At 45.7% G+C, this 15,980-nt stretch overlaps 1 protein-coding gene across 4 annotated transcripts in view; it reads left to right on the plus strand.

Annotated features, from left to right (window-relative positions):
- The first annotated feature begins 344 nt into the window (after positions 1–344).
- Positions 345–15,980, plus strand: part of GRM8 (glutamate metabotropic receptor 8) — a 556,320-nt gene continuing 540,684 nt past the window's right edge. For 2 of the 4 annotated variants that reach the window (XM_083399543.1, XM_083399541.1), the window contains exon 1: positions 345–868. The gene's annotated coding sequence lies outside the window, so the exon portion shown is untranslated. Of the gene's footprint in view, positions 869–1,179; positions 1,332–15,980 lie in introns of those variants that run through there. The other 2 variants (XM_083399542.1, XM_083399544.1) reach the window with 2 other exon arrangements.

Below are 15,980 nucleotides of genomic sequence, written 5' to 3' on the forward strand. Positions count from 1 at the left end.
CTTGCTCCTCCCGCCCCGCTTCCCTTGACTGACTCGCCTTCATTCAAGAGAGAAGCCGCAGTTCATACCCACACATTCCTGATTAGCCCCCACCTCTGCAACCGAGCCCTAAACTGGCTCTTCCTTTCCAATAAAACCTGGTGGAAACAGTTCTTGTCCTGAGCGTTTGTGGTGCCAGATTAAGGGGGGGGGGAGCAGGGGGGGTCGGGAGAGAGAAAGCGTGTGCGCAGGAAAGCTTTGCAGGGGAAAGGGGGCGGGGGGGGAGACTAGATCCTGCTGTGATCTTTCCGATCCACATTAAAAAAATAAATAAATTGGGGGCGGAGAGAGCGCGGAAGAAAGATGAAGGATTCGCCGATGCAACCGGCTCTGGGAGTTTTTCGTTGTGTTGGGAAGGCTGCGGCATTTCAGGAGTGACTTCGGTTTGGGCGCTCGAAAACTACCCCCGAGTGTGTGTGTGTGTGTGCGAGGGAGAGAGAAGAGGCGGGGAGCAGAATTGGCCGGGGTTGGGCTGGGCTGCGGTGGGGGAGGTGGGGGTGTTGTGAGAGCGACGGAGCTTCCCCGACTATCTCCCCGCCGCCACCTCTTTTCCTTTCGCCCGTGGCCAGGCTGAACGTCTGATAAGAGGTGGATTAGGAGGGGAGTTGAGAGACAGACCAATAGCTGCTGCCAGTGGGAGTATTTTGTGATTCACATGTAAGAGGCTCGGGAATCGCTGCCTCCTCCTTTCTTTCAGCACCAAGAACAGCTACAAGTGCAGCTCCTCGCTCGCTCGCTTGCTTTTGCTTCCCCCTCCTCGGAAAAGCCAGGCAACGTGCGCGCAAATGGAGCCGCAAGAAGGCGCCCCGAGGGCTCCTCTCCAGCCCGGGTGAGTGAGCGAGCCGGGACCCCGCACCCTACCCCGCCTGCAACTTCGCGACGGGAGCGCATGCATCAAGTTGACCCGGAGTTGGGAGCCAGGGGACTGGATCCCCGGCTGCTTTGATCCCTCGGCCAAAAGCCACCCGGGGCCGAGGCGCCCCGGAAGCCCCGGAGTCTCCCTCCGGCTCCTTCCCGAGAAGTTCGAGGGCGCGGCGATGGAGGAGGCTGGCACCGCTGCCCCGGCGCTTTGCAGCCCTGCCGGGATCGCCGGATCTCCCGCGGGGGGCGGGGAGCGGGCCGAGGGGGCGGGGAGTCGCTTGGAGAGAGAGAGGCTGGTGGGCTGAAATTACCTAATCCTCTCTCCCTACCCGGGCGCCGCCGCCGCCGCCGTCTATTAATTCCACCACTGACCCCCGCCGCTCCCCGCGCGATGGAGCTGCAAGTCTTGCCGAGCGATTGGGGGAATCGAGGTAGCTTTATTATTACTATTACTATTATTATTTATTAGGCTGAATGCAGTGTGTATGTGGGAGGGGGGGGGATGAGAGGAATGATATCAAGGGAAATGGGAGGGGGGGGTGCAATCCAGGAGGGGCAGGAAGAAGAGTGATGCGTGAATGCAAGTTGTGTGTGTTTTTGGGGGTGGGGGGTGTTGAGAGAAATCCGACTTGCTCGCCAGAGGAGCTGCCGGGGTTTGTTTCTGTAGCACTTGGTGGAGCTTTCGGATCTGGAAAGACACCTGATGGGGAGCTGGGAACGGAATTGGCAGTGATCAAACAGGAGTCTTGTGCCTGGTGCAGGGATGAAATCCAAACACACACACACACACACACACACACACAGAGCTTACACCCCAGTTTCGACCCCCTTCTTATTTATGGCTCCTCACCACCATCTGCTGATTTTTTAAAAATTGCATATGGCTTTCAGTCCTGAAGACTTTTTTTTTTATTTGCTTTTTTAAACGCGCCTGTTCCCTTGGGTTTAATCCGGAGTTTATGAACCATTCCTAGGGGGCGCGGGAGCACTTGGGGGCTGCCCCGAACTTTCCTTTGAAAGCTATGCAAAGCGGAGCTTGGCGAAAGTCCTCCCGGCGCGATTTCTTCCTCTGATCTCAGGATTTAAATTTAAGCAGCTTGATCCACTTCCTCCTTCAACCTCCACCCCACCCCCCACCTCACCGCCGCCCGGAGGAAGGAAGTGGAGCTTTTAAGGCTCTTGGAGATCAGCAAGCCCACCCTACTGTGGAGAGAGGGGGGAGGGAGAGGTCCCTTGAGGCTTGTTCAAGCTGGTAAAATCGCTCAGGATTGACCCGTGTGCCTCTTCGTGTAAATTGTAAGCTGGCGGAGGGGGGGGGTATCCTAGCTGTCAGATTGTGCAGGACATGATAGGAGCCCCTGGGAGCCCTCACCAATTGATTCCCCAGACTTGTATTTCAGAGGAGGGGGGGGGGGAGAGGAAGCTCTCTTGATGTCTCTCCAAAAAAGAAAGAAAGAAAAAAGCTATTTATAGAAAAGAATATGAGATGTCTGCTAATGGAATCTCATCCCTTTTGGAGATGTCTAATCTGTCCTTTTTTATTATTTTAAGGCAGGTATTTTAAAGACAAGTAGGTAAATGGATCACACTGAAAACACATGCCCCCAATAACCATTTCAAACTATCAAGAGCAATTATGGATTTAGGAGAGCAGTAAGGCCAAGCCGGCACACTGACATTTGCCATTACAAGCAAGCTTGGGGGTTGAAATTCCTCACTAAAAAAGGATGCTACATTTCCACAGAGGGATTTCTATGCAGAGGGAAGCAATTGCAGTTCTTCCTTTCTTTTTAAGGAGACAGGGCTGTGGCAGTTGCATCTGAGCACATATGCACACACAGGACATTTGGGGAGACTCGAACGCTACATGCCTTGTGAACCTGCTTTTTTAAGAGAACGAATGAAGCCATTTCATTCTAACATTTCAAAATCTACAAAAGACTGGACTGCAATGAGAGATAGCGGAAGGGTTGCTGCTCACCCTTTGGCGGCCAAATACTCCACCTCCTCTTGGCAGTCTTCCAATTAGGGTTGAAATTCCTTAGGTGCAGAAGGAAATTGTATGGGGACAAGTAAAAAAACCCAAACAGAACTCAGCCGTCAACAGAGGGCACCCGCCTGAGTGCATTTACTATCCAGATAGCAGCAGGTTTTTGTGGGATTTTTTTAATGGAACAAAGTGGTGAAATCCTGCTTGCTGATTGAACTTCTGGGCCTCCCAGTCTTAAAGCTGTTTGCTTGGAAGCACACCCCATAGATGTCAGGGGAACTTACATTGATCCCCTGCAACGAACGGCTACAGTTAGATTGCACTGCAAATATGAATGGAAGATGAGTATAAGTGCTGGGAATGAAAGTGCGGCCGATTGTTTGGGATGAAACTGACTCTGAGAGGTGAGAGGAAGGGGAACTGGAATACAATGGCTGGCAATGTTTGATTCAGCCAAATGTATGGAGAGTTGGCAGAGCCAGTGAAAGCTGCTCTTTGGCAGCTTTTGCTGGGTGAAATTGGCAGCCAGACAGGCAGTTCCTGATCAGACAGTGACCTTGGCAGCATTAGGGCATTAATGTTCACTTTTGGACGAACAGATCTCCAGCATCTCCAGTGCGTTTGGTGTAAGGAGGCCCAGCCTCCTGAGATTAGGTATGTGCCCTGTTCCATTCCCCCTCTTTCACGTCTCTCCGACAAATGCATTTATGACGGCCAGCGCGAGGAAACTCCTCCTCTGTTTCTCACGTTTGTTCTCCACTCTTCCGATCGGAGTATTTTGGGTCACTGATGCAGAACAGGAACTTCCGATAAACTGGAGCTGCAGCAATCTGTTGGCCAGAGCAATGCCTCCTCCAGGCTGATTTGGAAAGGCTGCTTGCATTTCACAAAGGAGACCGGGGATGGGAAGATGCTGCAGTTGAAGGATCAGTGAAGCACAGAGAGGAGCATTGTAGCTCTCTCTCTCTCTGTACCCCAGTTTCTCAACTCGTTGGGAAGATTTCTCCCCTTTCCTGGCATAAGAATGTGGCTGTCTTTAATTTAACAAAAACCAGAGGGGCGGAGGATCAGTGTAGAATATTTTAAAAAGAGAATGCAGCTGTGTTCAGTGAGGAGCTGATTTTCCCAGATAGTGTTGGAATAGGCTTATTTGAAATACTGTAGATGCATTTTAAGAGTCCCCCCCCCCAATGGAAAACATGTTCTAGAACTGATGCTGGTAGAATAATGGGTAAGAGTGGCTGTTAGCATTTACACAGCTTTTAGCATTCCTTACAAGAATTATGTAGGATAGTTAAATTCTCAATGCATTGTCAGCGGGGGCTTAGAGACAGTGATTTGCCTCCAGTCAGTCACCCACTAAATGGATGGCAGCTGATACGTGAATTGGGGGCTTCCCAGATCACACTCTCAGCTGTCAGCATGGCGCCAGGTTTTTGATTAGGACCATGAACTTGGAAGAAGCACATCTATTTAGTCTTGCTCCCAGTCTAGTGCTGGATCTAAAATACAGGGTACAACTACTGAAACCCTGAGCTATCGCTGTCTAACATCTCTCCTTCATTATCTGCAGCAAAACAGAGCCCACCACCTCCCAAGTCAGTCTTTCCTGCTATCACATAACTCTTGCCATTAGGAAGCTTCTCCTAATCTTTACTCATTTTGGGGAAAAGTTGTAAGGAGTTTGCTGAGCGAGGGAGAGTTTGGCCTTGCAAATCGTTATGTGCCTTGATAAAGAAGGATGGTTTCGAGAAAGACCTGGTCCTGTAATGATAAGTTGTGAGATAAAGGGACCCGCCTTCTGCTAGTCCCAGGACTGGATCTTGCCAACAACTTATCATTTGCCTTTTATTGTTGTGTGTGCGGAGGTATGAAACTGTATTAGCTGGCAGTTGAATTCTCAGACTTGGTTAGGCTTAGAGCTGAGCCACTGAAATAAACAGGTGTCTTCTGAACACAACTCTGGATACTTTTTCCATGTGGCACCTCAAACAGGGCAGTAAATGACACCCAAAACAATTGAGAAGGGGCTGGAATATGTTCCCCAGGAAGAAAGGCTGCAATGTCTGGAGATCTGTAATTCAGAAAAAAATAATGATAAGGCGGGTGATATTATAAGCACAGTGCGAAGAAAGGAGATGGAGAGATTGGTAATAGTAAGTTAACTGTACCTGCAATACACACCCTGGCTGACTTCAGGCATTAGATCACAGGGAATAACTTTCCTTAGGTGTAGCAACAGCCAAAATTCTTAATGTAGCCAAGAGATGCAATGTTTGCTTCATTCACTGCTGAAGGTGTCCCACACTTTCTGCTGACAGTTTTCCAGCCTCTTAGCAGCAGCGTTCGGCAACACCCACTGCTGTCCACAAAAACCTGTTGCCACCATTTGTCCAGAACAGCTTTCTTAGACCCCCCCCCCCCCCGAACAGCTTTTCATGACATTGGGTGTCTCATTGCTCCCAAAAGCAACCCTTTCCCCTGTACCATGATTTACCTAATCAAAATCCCCTTCCCACTTCAAGAGTTGTTGGCAGTACCACAGGGAGGGAAAAGGGATACTTCTGTTTCCCCCTCTGCCAGGATAAAAGCACTCAGGTAGCAATTTAGACAAGGAATTTAGATATGTGGAAAAGGTTAAGCATCCTCTCCTCATCCTCTGTTGCACTCATCTCCTTCTTGCATGTTTTCCAAATGCACCTGGTTGGCCACTGGGAGAACAACATGCTGGATAAGTCTGGCTTTTAGCCTGATCTAGCAGAGCTCTTGTTATGTTTGTGGGTGGCAGACCACTATGATTTCCGGATTGAGCAAGTGTTAGAATTTAATAAATGCTTGGGGAGTTAACACCAGGAAATTGCTCGACCCATGTGTATTAAGTTGTGTGCTAGACACCTCTCTAACCCCCTGGAATCAGCATGTGTTAAAAGCTCCTGTGATTTAGCCTGGGGTAATGCACCATTAGGACAACCAAAGATCAAAGGAACTCTGCACGAGACACCCAGTGAGTGGGGCTTCTCCCTACAGATAAAGCCAAGAGCTTAGCATGGAAAGGGGGGAGCAGCAACAGAAGCCGTGTGAGCTGGAAGCTGAGGTCTGGTCAAATCCAGGGCTGCAGCTATAGGAGAAGCAAGACCCTCTTGGAGTGTCAGTGCTGTGAACCCATCGTAGGGTCAGGTTGTATAAGTGTATATATCTTTATACATCATAAAGATGCCACAGTTCCTACTGTGCTCTTTCCCCAAAAGAGAGCACGGACTCTGGGTAAGCACTCCTGGAGCCCCTGGTATCTTGCAATGCTTGGAGATTGAGGTGGCATGCAACAATATGTTCTTATGTTGTGGTTAGTGGCATTGCTTTGATCAAATATGGAGTTCTCACACGTATCGAGACACCCATATAACATGTCTTTTGGCATTCACCAAGTTTTTAGCAACAGAGCTGGTAAAATATTGGTGAACTATGTAGTTAGGGTGAATAATTCACATCTCTCTCTTTGCAGAGCTTGGAGAAGGGGAATCAACCATTCCCACTTGCTGTGTATATTTAGATGGCAAATCCAGGCTGAGTAGCGTTACTGGAATCCTCTCAGATAACACTGCTACCACTGCCATGATACTCTCCCAGAAGCAAGCAGTATTTGGGGACTAATTTAAGGAGCTTGGGTAGATTTGTTGTCTAAGTGTCCATGATTGACTGGCGTATTTGTCCTTCAGCCTAAGTTAGTCACATCGGCTCGCATTTCTGTGGTGCATTACAGTACCCCTTTGGACACCAAGGCTTTCTGTTGCGACTGTTGCAGAAAAGTTGTCTGTGTTGCTTTGAGAAGTACTTTCTGCAGCGTCAATTGTGCACTAGATTCTCTGAACTAAAGTGTGTTCAGCTACCTGTATTGATGTGTTGACAGGATGTGCCTGGAGGGGGAATGGAAAGAGTTTGTATTTTAAAAATTGTGCCTCCAATACACAGAGACATTGCAGGTTTTTTCTTCCAATTCTGTATCTATAAAGATTTTAAACTGCAATGGAATTATACTTGAATCACCCAGAACATTAAAAAAATTTTTGGTCACCACTAAACCGGTCTTTCAGGATTTGCTTATTCCAGCACACCATGCTTGGCTGTACTTGTTTATTAATTAATAAAAATTATATACTGCTTAATTGAGATTGCTAAGCAGTTTACATAAACTATAACAAGATCTTTAGGGGAAAAAATCCTGTATCACCACATTATAATCAAAACCTCAAAGTGTGTTTATTCACATTTTTCATGTTTCAGCTATGCAATCAGCCCAATTTCTAGCGGGCTTTCTGTAGCTCTTTCTATAGGAAGATCAGTGTGACTTAAGAATTAAGTCTCAGTTCATCTGGACAATTGTAATTTGAATTATTCTGAATACTATTAGTATTCCCCACGTGGTTTCTTTACACACACACACACACACACACACACACACAGTGTCTCGCAAGCTGGGACAAATCTTGTGTCTCCTTGCATCATTTGATACATTGAGATTTTGTTGTATTTTTACATATGTTTTCCTCATTTAAGCCATTATCTCTTTTCCTGAGAGATAGCAAAATAAGAACGTGTTGGGCAATGGCGTTCTTAAAACAAACCATTTACATTTCATGTCCTCTTCTATGCATCTCATTTAAAATGACAACACAATGGTGGTGGTGGTGTTTTAATGCCCCAATATTCTATTTTTTTTTAACCAGTAGAGATCAGCTGTCAGAACATGACCAGTTTCAGTATTCTGTATAGAAACAAAATGGATCACTGAACTGTTTTGCCCAAACAGGCTTGATCTTGCTTTGAAACAGAATCAAAAATAATGTGTGTGAAGTGGTTTGTAACTCTTGTCTCCACCTTACTTTCATTTAGCATCGGTAGTGTGCCAGATACCTTACAGAATAAAGATATGAAATCATATCTGTTTGGAGTTGGATAAGGTGGGTTTGGTTGCTTAAGCATTATACATGGGGCTGCCTCTGAAGACAGTTCAGAAACTTCAGCTGGTGCAGAATTTGGCAGCCAGGTTGCTCGCTGGGGCAAGGTGGTTTGAGCATATTACATCGATCCTGACCCAACTCCACAGGCTGCCAATTGGTTTCCTGGCCCAATTCAAAGAGCTGTTTTTCACCTATAAAACCTTAAATGGCTCAGGACCATAATACTTCAAGGACCGCCTCTCCTCATATGAACTGACCCAGACGCTGTGATCATCCTCTGAGGCCCTTCTTCATGTGCCGTCTCCATGAGAGCGGGTGGCGCTGTGGTCTAAACCACTGAGCCTCTTGGGCTTGCTGATCAGAAGGTTGGTGGTTTGAATCCCCATGACGGAGTGAGCTCCCATTGCTCTGTCCTAGCTCCTGCCAACCTAGCAGTTCGAAAGCACACCAGTGCAAGTAGATAAATAGGTACCGCTGTGGCAGGAAGGTAAACAGCATTTTCATGCACTCTGGTTTCTGTCATGGTGTTCTGTTGCACCAGAAGCGGTTTAGTCATGCTGACCACATGACCCAGAAGCTGTCTGTGGAGAAACGCTGGCTCCCTCGGCCTGAAGGCGAGATGAGTGCCACAACCTCATACAGGGCTGTCTTAAGCATATGCGGCACTTAAGCATATCCACACCCCCCTAGGTTGCCCAGTCCCAGGCGCACAGGAGGGTGGAGCGCCTCAGTGTCTCACAGGCTTGGTCACCCCCGAACTCACGGCGCAGAGAAGAGTCCGCCGTGGTGCTCCAACCGACTGGTGGGCCCTTCCCCAGACTCAACTCTCAAGCCCTGGACTCTCGGCCTGGCGCCCCTGAGAGTCCGGCGCCTGGGTGCCCCGCATCCCTAGAACCTATAGGTAAGATGGCCCTGACCCCAAGACGGCCTGAGGCTTTTCTGCTAAGCATTCTCGGCAACGATATTCTGAAAAATTTGAGAGAATTTTTTCTATATGCCACGGCTGCAGCTCAAACATTGTTAGCAATGAACTGGAAAGGGGAAAATGCGCCAACCATAATGGACTGGCAAAATAAATTACAGGAATATGTAATGGCGCACCTGACGAACAGCTTGAGAGGCAACACAAAACAAGTATTCGTACAAAAATGGGATAAATATGAGAAATATTTACGAAATTATAACAGTGGTATAACGTCTATGGCAGTATTTGATTGACCAAGTGCCCCTATTTTCCAGGAACAGCCCCAGATTTACAGAAGCCGTCCTGGTTTCTGATTTGATCCTGGAATGTCCCGCTTTTCCTTAGGACGCCCCTATTTTCATTGGAGAAATGTTGGAGGGCATAGAGTTATGTGCCCTCCCCCAGCAAAGGTGAGAAGTAACTATACAACATCCGAGGGCAGCCCTGTATAGGCGAAGTTTTAAAATGTTTTATTATGTTTTTATATATACTGGAGTGGCTTGGGCAACCCAGTCAGATGGGTGGATATAGATAATAAAATGATGATGACAATGATGGCATAGAACGTCCTATTTTCATCGCAGAAATTTTGGAGGGTATATGAGCGTTTTGAGAACTTGAGAACTTTTCTGCTGGGGTTCCCTGTTTGTGGAATGTTTTCCCCAGGGAGGCTCACCTGGGGCCTTCATTGCATATCTTTAGGTGCCAGGTGAAAACATTTCTCCATCACCAGATCCTTGGATGGTTAAATAGTCTATGGCTTTTTAAATGTGTTTTTGGGAAGCGGGTGCTAATGGTTTGTTGTGGTTTTTTAATATCGTTTTTTGGGGGGTTTTTTACCCTGTATTTTTACACTGTGATCTGCCCTGTAGATCAGGCATTATACAATTTTAATAAATAATAGAATTGTCAAATTGGAAGGGACCTCGGATGTCATTGGTTCAACCTCTGCTCAGCGCAGGATCTGCAACTGCAGCATCCTTGAGAGATGGCTGCCCATCCTGTCCTTAAAGACCTCCAGCAAAGGAGAGACTTGATTTGCAGCATCCTAGGGGGATCAAGTAATACAGGCATGAGCAAACAAATCCTCTTTAACAGCCCTCATATGGGAGTGCAGAGTTTTCTCAAGTTGTGCAAGGGCCAAACGCTCCCTATTTGTATTCATCGGAGTGCAGTCGCTATAAACAAAACTCCCTGCAGTCTTCTTACCAAAATGAACCCGGTACTTTGCACGGAACTAGCATTGCGATGCATTATTTAGAGTTCATTAATATAAAGTACACTACAGCTGACACTGGCGACTTCTGTAAGAAGTAATGAGCTTGTAATAAGAATAATGACTAGTCCCATTAGCCTCTTCTTTCTCCCTACTCTTTCTGTTGTCAACATGGAATCGCATGCTGAGCATGAACTTAACTCTGGCCACGTATGGGAAGATGAGGCCATTCCTGCGCATCACGCCTAAGTCCAACTGACACCAAGCACAACTTGTACACGTTGGACTGCAATGAGGACTGCAGTCCACAGTAACCAGTGAGAACAAGATTTGCAGAAGCCACCCATTCTTACCTTCCAGCAGAACACCATTTAGTTTCTTCCTTTATTCATATACAGAGCAATGGCTTTTCTAGCATTAGAGCAACAGTCTGTAATCTGTTTGGGGGAAAGGCCCACCTTTCACTCAAACTGCAAAAATATCCTAGGCTGGTTGTCCATTGCTACTACTAAAAAGGCATTTACACATGAGTAGATTTCTCCAGAGTGGTTCTGTGCATTTGAATCCACATCTCGTTGAAAGCAATGCCATGCACCAAGGCAAACAGCACAGCTATATGTATGATCCCATGTGCATCGGAATGTGCATCTGGTTTATGCTTGTGGTTCCTAATACAGAAGCTTGCTTATGTAGGAGAAGCTCCTCTGTTCTATTGGATCAGGACATCTCTTTGTGAGTTTTTTCTTTTCCCACTTATATAGTCTTCCTCTTTTGTTTCTCCTTTCTGAAACAAACTTAAAATGCTTGTCTGCCAGTGGTTCAACACACTCCAGGGCATTGTTTGCACCATATAATTTAAGCACTGTGATACCACTTTAAACAGTCATAGCTTCTTCCCCCAAGGGATTCTGGGAGCTGTAGTCTGTTGAGCTGTCAGAAGAGTCCGCTTCCTCTTGGAGAGCTATTAATTCTTGGAGTTCCCTGAGCTCTCAGCACCCTTAACAAGCTACAGTTCCCAGAATTCTTTGGGAGGAACCATGACTTTTTAAAGGAGTATCATAGAGCTTTAAAGATATAGTGTGAATTTGGCCTAGGTGACACTTCCTGCCTGTAGGTCACAACATACCAGCTGAAGATAAATGCATTAGTGCATCTGAGTGCTTATTCAACACAATGTAATTTAGATCCACTATGTAGACTCAAGGTATTCTTCCACCTGATCATGCACATTTAGTAAGTGGCATGCAAATCTAGGCATGTTTCCTGTATTTATTTAACATGTGGACACTGGCTGAAACTATACATAAAAAAACCAACCCACACAACTCTGATAACTTGGGAATACAGTTAGATTAATTCAGATTTATAGCTACAGGAGTGAGGTTTTATTTTGAATAAGAATTCTGACTATGAAAGGAGGCTGTCTGGATTTATAGCACAGCAGGTCAATATTTTTTCATTTGTCTAAAGTGCATTGATAACAATGAAAACAAATGTTTATGAAATTATTTCGCTGTTAGCTGCAGGAGTTCAGACGACTGCATTTGTATTACTGTAATATTTAATATTAATCAATAGAGCAAAAGTGATGTGGTTTGAATAAGCCAGGGAGTATAATGAAAGCTTTTACTTATTCAATGACATAAAGAGCCTAAAAGTAATTCAGTGCAATGTAATTTTCATTGCATTGGACAGTGACATAGTCTAAAAATACTGCATTATAAGCAATTCATTTTCTATTTCCCAGACAGGTTTTAGCCATTAACAGCAATGAATCAGATGTCCCCTTGTTTTAGGCAGCGGAGAGTGATCTAACCCTTTGATACACAAGCATCAAACGTGTATGTAGTACTTTATTCTGCTTGTGGGATTTCTTTATGCTTCCACACGCTATAAATGTCCCTACGTTTATAGCGTGTGGAAGCATAAAGAAGTCCCACAAGCAGAATAAAGTACTACATACACATTTTGATGCTCATACATCAAAGAGTTAGATCACTGCTTGCTGTTGAAGACGGGACATGTGATTCATTGTTGCTGGTGGTGAAAACCTGTATGGAGAACAGAAAATGAATTGCTTACAACGCATTGTTTCTGGGAATACGTCACAGTCAAGTGCAATGAAAATCACATTCCTCTGAATTACTCTTAGCTCCCTTATGTCATTAAATAAGTAAAAGCTTTGATCACATGGCCATCCTGGCTGTATGACAACAATGTCATATTATGGAATCCCTGAAATAGCTGCTGGAGATTAGCTTATTATACTTCCCCAGTGTAGTTACAGAGTGCCAGACTAGGAGGCCCTGGTAGACCACAGTTCAAATCCTCACTCGGCCACCAAGCTCACAAGGTTGCCTTGGGCCAGTCACAAATCTCTCAGCCTAATCTACCTGGCAGGGTGGTGGTTGTTGTGAGGAAAAATATGGGGAGGAGGAGAGCCATGTAAAGGTGGAATAGAGAAATAATAAATAAAACTGAATGCAGAGGAGAAGAAGAAGAAGAGGAGTTTGGATTTGATACCCCGCTTTATCACTACCTGAAGGAGTCTCAAAGCGGCTAACATTCTCCTTTCCCTTCCTCCCCCACAACAAACACTCTGTGAGGTGAGTGAGGCTGAGAGACTTCAGAGAAGTGTGGCTAGCCCAAGGTCACCCAGCAGCTGCATGTGGAGGAGCGGGGAATCGAACCCGGTTCACCAGATTATGAGACTACCGCTCTTAACCACTGCACCACAAAGCAAGTCTGGGCAGCTTCCACCAAAGTATTAAAATACAGTAATGCATCAAACATTAAAAGCTTCCCTAAACAGGGCTGCCTTCTACAAGTCTTCTAAAAGTCTGGTGGTAGTTGTTCTCTTTGACATCTGGTGGGAGGGTGTTCCACAGGGTGTGCCACTACCGAGAAGGCCCTCTGCCTGGTTCTCTGTAACTTAGCTTCTCGCAGTGACGGAACTGCCAGAAGGCCCTCGGCAGTGGACCTCAGTGTCTGGATAGAACGATGGGGGTGGAGATGTTCCTTCAGGTATACTGGGCCGAGGCCTTTTACTTCTGAGTAATCTTTCAGAAAAATGTGGAGCCTATGGAGCTATTCAATCAAGGTAATGTTGCAAAGAATCAGTTGTAGCAAAGCAGCAACAGGTGTGTGTGTGTGTGTGCTGTGCTGTCTTTCAAGACCAAAGCCCTCCCCCAGCAGCATGCATGTACAGCTTTGAATATAGATTAATAATAAACTCATTAAGATTATGCAGTCAAGAACCCTGATCCACCATACCACATGTTGGAGGGTATTTGCAAGAAGCAGAGGCTCGTTCTCCAGCTCCCTCTGTTCACATGTGCTGGGCTCTGTTGCTGTTCAGGCTCTGGTCCTGCAGAGATCGCCACTCTACCTGCTGAAAATACGGATGGATAGATGCTCCCATTGGTAGTATCCTCACTGGTGGAAGCAGCTCAAAGCCCCAATATGGGGTGTTGCAGAGGTGGAGCATCCTAAACTGGCCCAGTGAGCTGCAAGTTGTGGTGTTTGTGGGATAGAGGCCTGCTTGCATTTCCAGCTCTGGAGCTGGAGTAGCAGAGCAGCCTGTTTTTCATGGCTTGGCGTGAGTGATGATGCTGTGGAAGCAGCGGTGGTGCCGCCATAGCCCAGTTGGGGTTTGCTCTGTGCCCGAAGGCAGCAATCTAAAACCACTCCATAGCCCAGCACAGCAAGTCCAATAAAACAATTTGAAACCATTTAAAACTGAGAGGACAACAGTATAAACAATAAAGGAACCGGCACAGCGCCTTTTAACGAAAAGCAGAGCAAGGCAAAATGGTTTTCAAGGCTCATCTAAACGTCGGTAAGGGAGGGGCTGAATGTGCATATCCTCAGAGGGGAGTTTCACAAGTTAACATACCCTCCGCCATGTTGAAGGCAGAAACCGAGACTCAATTCTCCGTGACACCATCTTCCAGTTTTTTCCTCATGAGAGCACGGTGGTCATTTTGGACACGTGTTCTTCCTCAATTTCACTCCACAATTGACCCCAAAGTGCTTTTGGCCCCAAAATGCACGTTTTGGGGTGATGTACAAGATCATGCCCCCCCAAAAGCGGTGTGAAATTGTGCGAGATTACAATGCCCAAAATCGTATGAGATCATGATGTCCAAAATGGCTGCCATGGTCTTGTGAGGAAAAAAAAAGATGTCCTGGTTTTTCTGGGACTGTTGACGGGTATGTAAGTATGGGGTCATCACTGAGATGGTTTTGTGTAAAATGCCTACCAGTCTCGTTGATCATGATGAAGGACCTACAAAGAAGGGCCTCTGAGGCTGATATTAAGGCCTGGCTCTAATATTCATAGGGGTGTAGGAGGTCCTTCAAATATATTGTTGGTTTTTACATTCCTCATGCAGATACAATACACCTGGTTCCTAACATTCATACAGAAAATGGGGGTGCTTGAAGGAATAGGGGCGATCACAAAGTCACAGGAGTCTTGCTTTCAGCCTGCTAGAAAAATAACCTGCTTCCTCCAAGTTCCTCTTTCCAGTCACTTCTAAGTTCATTCAGTGAAAAAATAATACGAGAGCTTTCATTTGCACATCATATTTTGCTGCTTGTTGCATACCTGTCAACAGTCCCAGAAAAACCAGGACATCCCATTTTTTTCTCGTGAGAGCATGGCAGCCATTTTGGGCATTGTGATCTTGCGTGATTTTATGCCACTTTTTTTGGGGGGTGGAGCATGATCTTGTGTATCACCCCAAAACATGCATCGCCATCATCATCTATACTCTTGCATCTTTAATTTCAGATTTTGACATTTAAATATGAGGTGCATTAAATGATGTGTATAGAAAGATCTACTTTTGCCATTCTTCAATAGCTGCGTTAAAATTCTGAAGCAGGCATATCCCCTGTTTATAATGGGAACCAATGACTCAGCATATGCAATAATCTAATACCCGGGAATTACTGTTAACTGTAGATACTGTTTTTATAGGAGTGTTTTCTACCTGGAGACACTATCCAATAAATGTAAAGCTGATGTCCAGTGTTTTGAGGTTAAGGGTGACTCATAATCAGCGGGGCCAAATTCTGCTTTCTGAGTTACACAGCTATAAATCTAGATGGATATATATTTAAGCCACTGAAGCTACTTTAGACTTACTTATATGGAACTAAGAGCAGAGAGTGTCCTAGTCACTTGTCTCGAGGAACCTGAATAGAACAGAATCTGTACAGATTTATACCTTGAGATGTGCCAAGAAGGCCAGTTTGATGGTATCTGGTGTCCTGTAAATCTTGGACTCAACAGAGGCTTAACCTAAGCCAAATAATAGGAGGGAGAATGGTGCTATCCTTAAAAATAAAATAAAATAAAAATAAAAAAAGCCTTGTGCTTCACACAGCCCTGATCCCTGATATTTCTAATAGGTACACTCTCTCGTTCACACTGCTTCTCTCTGTTTCATTTTCAAGTCTTTATTTTGGTATCACAGTGAGATATTTTTACCGTGAACACAGGAGATTTCAGCCTGACTCATTTTCACAGGCTTTGAAACGCTCTTCCGTTTATACTTCTCCTGTTAAGTCTGTGCCCTATTAAGTTTTAACTGGTGGAATATTCAAAACCCAAACAGGATTCACTGAGAGGTGGTAACCTGGGAAAAAGGTCATGTGGGTGGTTAAACTGTGGGGCAGGGGCATGGAATCACATTGTTTTCGTAAGGAGTCAAATCACATTTTGGTTGCTTGGTTCATACTTTAGGTTTACATTGCTGGGTTTGGCTATCAACTGAGTTTTGGCTCTGAAATTTGGGTGTCGTTCTTAAATTCCTAAGAAGTGCAAAAAGGACTGCTTACCCAATCTTGCGGTGGGCGGTGGTTGTGGCCTATTTTAGGAGGCCCCAGTCCCTGGACAGTTAGCTAACTTTGCATGTTGCTAACTTTGCATGCTGCGGATAACCT

Source organism: Podarcis tiliguerta (genome assembly GCF_965153285.1).
Source record: "Podarcis tiliguerta genome assembly, chromosome: 10".
In the NCBI taxonomy this organism is placed as follows: Eukaryota; Metazoa; Chordata; class Lepidosauria; order Squamata; family Lacertidae; genus Podarcis; species Podarcis tiliguerta.